The sequence below is a fragment of the Quercus suber genome, unplaced genomic scaffold, assembly GCF_002906115.3.
Source record: "Quercus suber isolate HL8 unplaced genomic scaffold, Cork oak 2.0 scaffold_1550, whole genome shotgun sequence".
Lineage (NCBI taxonomy): Eukaryota > Viridiplantae > Streptophyta > Magnoliopsida > Fagales > Fagaceae > Quercus > Quercus suber.
The window spans coordinates 1-8,227 of NW_027070921.1; the positions used below are offsets into that span (position 1 = coordinate 1).

An 8,227-nucleotide genomic window follows, 5' to 3' on the forward strand; every position below is an offset into this window, starting at 1 on the left:
AAACACTGAATGCCCAGAAAGCCTCCAAAATGGAAGAAAATCAACACCCATATCAGATGGAATCACAGAACATCAGGTGTCAAATTTGTTCTGCATCTAAACATGGCCACAAAAGTATACGCAAGAATGAAGGCAAAAATCATCTTTTCATGCGAGAGACAGATGAAGGGCAAACAATGTCCAGATGCATCCTAGGACTGATTACAGCATGCCTCTGTGTGTGTATGTTTCTCTGAAAGTAGAACAACTTGCCCAAATATATGGAAACACATCTATATCTTAGAGATATAATATTTAGACATCAAAATGTGTCCACTGATGTACACACCCTCCTGTCACTCTTCCTTTCATAATCATAAGATTGGTTAGAGTCATATTTTTAGGGCGCAAAAGGAACAAATGTCCCCATCAAATGGATCTCTATCATGGAAAGTACATTCTACGCTAACAACTACCACTCTTCTAGATAGACAAAAGTTTTGGAAGCCCCCATCCCACCAGGAGACAAGCTCAATGCAGAATTCAAACCAATTCAGTTGGCTCAGGTGGATTAGAAAAACAGTTTTTCTTTTTCCTTTTTTTTGTTTGGGGCGGGGGGGTGGGGGGGTGTGTAGGGCTTAAAACCTCCCTCCATCAAAGATGAGTCTAATCTAACTCTAAATGAGAAGAGAAGAAAGAAAAATAAAAACTCTTTTTGACGCCTTGATTCTGACACTACCAACAATCTTCTTGGTCATAAAACCCAAAGATTCAAATCTTCCCAGCTGCATCCTTCAGAATGCAGAAAAAAAAATACTGACCACACACCACTACTTTATAGTTTATATATAAATGATTCACACCATATAAATTTCAAGGTCTGTTAGAAATATAAACTCAGAAAAATCACATAATCATATGCCCATGTGAGCTAAAGCTCATCCTCCCCCCTAGAACTTATGAAGGAGGAGATCTACAAATGCCAATTGAGCTAGAGCTCATTAGCTATTAGTCCATTGTATTTTATTTTAGTCTTATTAGCCACTTAGCTATTAGCATCTATTCAATTTCCTAGAGTCGAGTTATTTTTATAATTTAATAATTGACTTTCACCCATGTTAATAAGTGGGTTCATTTCTAAGCTTTCGATCCCTGCTTGTTGTTGATTCCAACAAGCATGTTTTTCTTGTCAAACACTTAATATTCAACGAGCCCTAGGAGAAACCACAAATTTCTACTTATTTGTAGATCCGAGCGTTGACAATAAATCAACAGAAACATGAATTTAAGTATAAAGATCACCACATATTAGTTTCAGTGTGATAAGCCCAGAAACATCTATTGATTTATGACATGATGGAAATCTATATGGCTGATTAAAAGTTTTTTTAAAAGAAAAAAAGAAAAAAAGATTTTGGTGAATTTAATACATCCAAATCATTTTAACAGCATGTCAACATAAGTGAAATACTGATCATTTTCCAGTAAGTACATTCAGAATACAATAAAATAATCTGAAAGTCATTTGTCTAATTCTCTAAAGGATATGTATCAGTTTCATTCGACAGAGTTGAGCTGAATCTTTTCAAACAATCCTTAAAAACTTATTTGGTAGACATTAAATAACTCAAGACTGTTTAATTTACATCTGTTTATTACTTAGCAGATATTGGATATGATAACAGTATTTTATCCAACACACTCAGCTTCAAGACATAAGCATACAGTGTTAGCATACTGATTATAAGATTAATTTGACAAAACCAGCCATGCTCCAAGTCCAACATTTAAAAATAAGGAAAACACTAAGTCCAGAAGAATGGATCATAAATACTTACAAATAGATAAATAAAAAATTAAAATATATATATACATATTTAAAATAAATAAAAAAAAAAAAAAAAAAAAAAAAAAAAAAAAAAAAAAACCCCACACCAGAAGAATGAATCATAAATCATACCTCACTGGGAGAAGAAGCCAAAGCTGTCTATTTGGTGTTTGTTGTTCAAAACATAGGTACCCAGATCACCAAGTTTAAGGTCAACACCTCATTCTGCCAAATGCACACCCAAAATATGTCAAACAATTACAATACCCTTTAAAAGAATAACCTATGTGAAAAAATGAATCAATCATTCTCACCCCATAGTCTACATCAAAGCCATCGATTTCAACATTATCACCGTATTCCTGTCGCACCAAAGACAACATAAAACCAACAAAGTTGAGAATGCCCATTGTCATGAAGAAAAAAAAATCATTATTGTATAATATAAACATACTGAAAATAGTTAAGTTAAGTTAGAAATTTGGAAAGATACTTTGGAGTTTAAAAGCATCCAGCTAAGTAGGACTAAAACAGAGTACATAGAATGTAAGTATAATCAAAATAAAAAGAAAGCTAAAGGTGTAAGACTTATGTTCAAAGAATACCAAGACACTAAAAACCAATATGGTTGAGAATGCCCATAGTCATGAAGAACATTAAAATAACCGACACACAAAATTAGTTATTTATATTAGTTAACATCCAATTAGAGTTTAAAGGCCTTCACCTAAATAATTGAAACATAGATGGAATATAAGTTCAGTAAAAGTAGAAAGAGATGAAGGTTGTAAGACATGATTGTCAAGAGATGCCAAAGACAATAAAAGTTAAAACCCACAAGTTGAGAGTGCTTTTGTCATGAAGGACTTAAAAATTATTAAAATATATGATAACAGACCAAAATTAGTAAATGTCAAGTGACTCAAGTTAGAAATTAGAGATACTTTAGAATTTAAAGTTCTCATAAGACTAAAACAAAGTCAACGGGATGTAAATTTAGTAAAAGTAGAAAGAAAGATGAAGAGTTTTAAACTTGATGGTCAGAATATACCCATGTCGAGAGCTTTCAATATCTTAGATCAATCATTCATAAAAGAAAGATTGAAAAACATGTTAATCATAGGCAAAGAGCAAAATGGATGAAGTAGAGAAGAACATCAAGAGTATTGTGTGATTGTAGAATACCTACTAAGTTAAAAAGAAAATTTTACAAGACCTTATATGCCTATGATACTAAATGTTATAGCTAAATGATGCTAGGATTAATAAGTTAAAACAAGGAAAGAAAGGTTTTATTTTTATTTTTTTATTTTTACAAGGAAGAAAGGATTCCAAGTGATGAAATTCACTCAAACATGATGACTCACTAACTCCTATTAGGAAAAGACGAGATAATTGCTTGAGATGGTACGGTTATGTCATATGTGCAAAGGAGAGCAATAATACACAATGAGAAGAATTATTCAAGTCGAGCGAATGAAAAAAAGTAGAAGAAGACCTAAACTAACATTAGAAAAAGTAGTAAAAAATGATATGTTGATTAAGAGTAACAAATAGTATGACTTTGAATAAAATAAAATATGAAAACATGTAGCCAGTCTATTATTTGAAATCTACAACCGATTCAAAATTTTGGGACTAAAGCTGATTGTTATTGTTCTAAAATAACCTACCAAAAATAAAACTATAACGCCGTATACTATATCCATCATAAATGATAGCATTAGACAAATCATAAAAACTTGTGCATATCTCAATAACAAAATCTCCACACCAACACACAATTGAATGTTCCAGTCAAACATAAATCCATTTCAAATATCAAGGCATGATAATTCTAAGCTCCCATCTAAAAGGTATATGAAAACCAACTTACAAATTCGAAATAGCCAAACATTGCAAGATTTGCAAACAGAAACACACAAAATCATAATATACAACAACTCAAGCCAAAAATTACCTCGAGTTTCTCTAGAAGTGATGTATTGTGGAATTGGCTAGCGTGTGAACTCATCCTCCTGCAGTACAGAACTATATTCATCAATCATTAGCAAATTCACTTTCACCCATTTCAATAAACCAATTTATTCCAAAAAAAAAGCTAAATCCTAAAGCAGTCAATCACAAGCCCTAACCACTGTTTAGTTTCCTATAATTTAAAATATAAATAAAATTCAAATTGTAAGCTTTAATATTGAATTGGTGTCAGTATTTTTCAACTTAAAAATAACCAAAATGTATTAGCAAAGTCGAATTGAAATTACTCTTTCTTAAAAAAAAAAGAGCTAAACCATTCAGTCATAAACCCTAAGCCTCGTTTGGTATCGAGAAAATTAAAGAAATAAAAGAATTAAATTTGCAAGCTCTAATTTTTTTTCATTATTTAAATATTAGCACTGATTAGACTAGAGCAAACAACAAGCATTTATCTTATCAAACTGATAATCATCCATTTCCAAAAAACAAAAGCAACATAAACAGAACAACAAAAATCGAACTTCTATTTCTTGTTTCTTTCACTAGTTTCTCGGGAGCCAAACAGAGAAAAAAAAATTCCAGCATAAAAACCAACGTACCTAATCAATGGCGCGGGCCTTGAGAATCTTGGACGAGATTGGAAGAGAAGGTTCTAGAAGCAGGAAACCGATGAGCGGTCTTCTCGGAAAGAGTGAGAGGTCTCGAAGTTCCTAGAAGCAGAAAACGGAATCTACGAATCGATTGAGAAGAAGAAGAAGAAGAAGAAGAAGAAAAAGAAGAGTTCAGCTTTAGAAGCTTTGGTAGCCTTTCGAAGAAACGCAATCTGGAAGCCATAGCGCTAACAGAAGGGAACACAGTTCGTTTCGACTGTGAGGGATTGGAATTTGATTTGGAGGAGTGGAGGGGAGGTGTATAATGGGCTTACTAGAACGGATACTTTCAATTTTTAGGCCTATATTAAATGGGCTTTAACATGGTCATGGCCCAAGATCAGATGCCCTTTTATGTCGAAACTAGGCCATAAAAGAATCGAGTATTTTAGTCTTAAATATAGAGATATTTTGGTTTTATTTTGACCAATTGTGGAAATACTGTTCGAATTTCTCTATTTTATTATTATTATTACAAGTCCTAAATTCTCGTTGTTTCAGCTAATCGATGTCGTATCGTTAACACTACAAATACTTTCTAAGAGTTTGTAATTCAATTTGAATCTCCTGTATTTTTTTTTTTTTTTTTTTTTGAGAAACCTGTAATTTTAATAAAGCATAACCAAGGAGCGAGGTTGGGAAATAATTTTAATGTTTGAAATAAAATCACCCCAAAAAAATGGTATATTTTTAAAGTCTCGAGAAGATTCAAATGGAAATGGTGTGAGACATTTCCTCTAATAATAGCCCACAGAAATTTTTTGTTTAAGTTAGGTATTTTTATGTTCCCTTTTCTGTATGGTTTGGCCTAAATCTCGACTTGGTAGGTAGGCTTTTAGCCAGAGAGATAGGCCTGAAATGGGTGAACATGGAGGAGACCTGAATCAATCACAGAAATAGCAATTGATGAATGGCGGAGGTGTTTTGTTACCAATCGTAAAATGGCAAGTGACCAAAAAAAAAATATCATGGACAATCTTCACTCTTCAGGACAAGAAGTAACCCATACACCTACCTATGGAGGGGTAGGGGGGAGTGGGACCTCTGGAAGTGTGGCTAATGGCTGTATCAGTATGTGGTTGGAGGAACGGTTGCCCTTAATTTTAATGGCCATTATCCGCAGCAACATTGAACCATGTAACCCATTTAATGGTCATAACGTGTTGGTTCCATGCTTATTTCGTGTGTGGCCAAACTTTTCTTGCAATCTGTTTAAGGAATGGTCATAACGTGTGGCTTTGAACTTTGGAATTCTCTCTGCAACTCTGTCGTAAGTTGTAACGCTGGTTAAACATAGGTTCTCTCCTACTCATGCCCATATTATATATCCTTGCGTACTATGTTAGTATGTTAAATGATTTTAGTAATGTTTTTATTTTTAGAAATATTAGGTTTATATGTATAGGCCAAGAGGCCTAATTATATTACTCAATCATACACTATGACTAGAAATGGAGCTGACGGCGTGAGTGTCAAAATTCGTGAAATCTCTGTGATGGTGCCATTGTGTTTAGTATGGTAAAAATTCTATCCTAGCATGCTATAAGAACATGAGGAAGAAGAAATTGATTATCTTGCTGCACTAACCATGAACTAAGAAATTGACAAGTCCAATCTGACCAATCCAAAGATAGCAAAGAGGAGCTCCAGATCCAACAAAAGGTTACAAGAGATCTAAAAATCTATGCTCAAATCTAGTGGTGATTTAGAAATCACCATCCAGATTATGTGGAATATGGAGATCTCTTCGTCAACCATAATTATTTTCAATCACATCTAACAACTAACCGTGGACGTTCAAATGATCAATCGGCCCTTTCCACTTGATCAATAGCAGGTTCCTCTTTTCGCCCCACCTGACATAGTATGGTCGAGTGACAACTTGAGCCTCAACTTGACTCAATCCATAGACACCCCTAAGACATATGTCATAATATATATGTCATGCAAAGCAATTTGTTGGTTAAATTACTATAAAATAATATTTTGGTTACAATAATTCTTTTTAATAAGTATTGTGGTTACAATGAAGTTAGGAATTTAATCAAACAAAATTGGATTGAGTTGTGTAAATATCACTCTCTTCAATTAGATTCAAACCCTCTATGATTGGCAAAACCCAAAAAAGTATGCAGTAAACCTTCTCTTTTGACTTAGCTGATAATTCCATGTTTATTGAATGACCAAATATAAAAATACACATTCAACGGAAGTGTTGTTTCATCTGCAACATCGTTCCAAGAGATTCAGCTTTAGAAGCTTTGGGAGCCTTTGGAAGAAACGCAACCTGGAAGCCACAACAGAAGGGAACACAGTTCGTTTCGACCGTGAGGGATTGGAATTTGACTTGGTTGAGCGGAGGGGAGGTGAATAATGGCTTTACCCGAACAGGGGGTGCCTTCAATCTTTAGGCCCAAATTCATGGCCCAAGATCAGATGCCCTTTATGTCCAAACTAGGGCCATATAAGAACCGAGCAAAATCAAGTATAAAGAGCTCAAGTTTGTTCATCGAATTTCTTTTTTAACACAAGCCAAGCTTGAGTCCAACATCAAACAAGATTTTATGTACAAGCTTGTTTATGAGCTATTTAATTAACTTATTCTTTTCCTATATATTGTGAAATCATAACCAAAATATTTTACCTTATCACAATTTTATGAATTCCTATTATGAATAGACTATTTATATCATCAATAAATTACAAATAATAATTTAATATCATATAAAACTTATTGAAAAACTTATAAAATCCAATTTTAAGTCTTTATAAGTATATTTTTAAATAAATATACATATAAAAATATAATATTATATATAGTTAAATCGAGCACTCGTGTTCACAAAATATATTATTATGTTTGAGTTTGGCTTGTATAATAATCAAATCTAAACTTAAGGCTTGAATTTAACTTATTTTTTAAACAAACGAACATAAACAAGTTTTTTTCTCAAGCCAAACTCGAGCTATTCATAAACAGCTTAATTCATTTACCCTTTAAAAAACTAAGGTTTCGTTTGGGAGTTTATAAGGGAATGGAATGGAATGATCATAAAGGAATGGAATAGAATGAAATATATTTAAGTAAGGGAAATGAATAGAAAAGAAATGAATGAAATGGAATTCAGTAACCTTATTTGGATTTTTTTTTTTTTTTAAAACCATTTGGATGTTTTAAAATAAAGGAATGGAAATGAATGCAAATAAATAAAATGTAAGTAACTTTGTTTGGAAGTAATATAGAGGGAAAAGAATTGAATCATTTTATGACAATATTACTATTAAAACCTTTATTTTAAAATAAAGTGTTGAATATATAGAAGTATTTTGGGAGTTTTAGTAAAAAATTCATTAAATCTAATTTCATTCCCTTTAATTTTTCCCAATTTTGGGGGGAATAAAAATTTAAGATTTTAAGAGAGTAGAGAGAAATGAGTATTTCCTCCTACTCATTCCATTGCCTCCATTAAAACTTCCAAATAAAGGAAGAGAAGAATATTCTAAAATTATTCTCTACATTCCTTTCCTTTCCATTCTATTTCATTCCCTCCTCCCAAATGAGAGCTAAAGTGGAGCTCGTTGGGTGAAGGAAACCATCGTTGGATGAAATTTAGAGATGCTGAGCTCGTTAGGCGAAATGACTGACTTTCTCGTTAGAAGCCCTTTAACTGACTTTCTCATCAATGGACGCAACCTCACTAAGCTTTTTTATTTTTCTATTTTTTGAATTGCAAAGTAAACAACCTTAAGGCATGTTTGGTTAGCTAAAAAAGCATAATTTTTTGTTTCATTT

At 32.7% G+C, this 8,227-nt stretch overlaps 1 long non-coding RNA gene across 1 annotated transcript; it reads right to left on the bottom strand.

The window, feature by feature from the left end:
• Nucleotides 1–1,963: 1,963 nt before the first annotated feature.
• LOC136066009 (uncharacterized) lies at nt 1,964–3,783 on the bottom strand. Its single transcript, XR_010627556.1, has 3 exons — nt 3,768–3,783; nt 2,122–2,169; nt 1,964–2,032 (listed from the first exon to the last, which is right to left on the bottom strand). It is a non-coding gene; the product is annotated as an uncharacterized LOC136066009 (long non-coding RNA).
• Nucleotides 3,784–8,227: the final 4,444 nt, after the last annotated feature.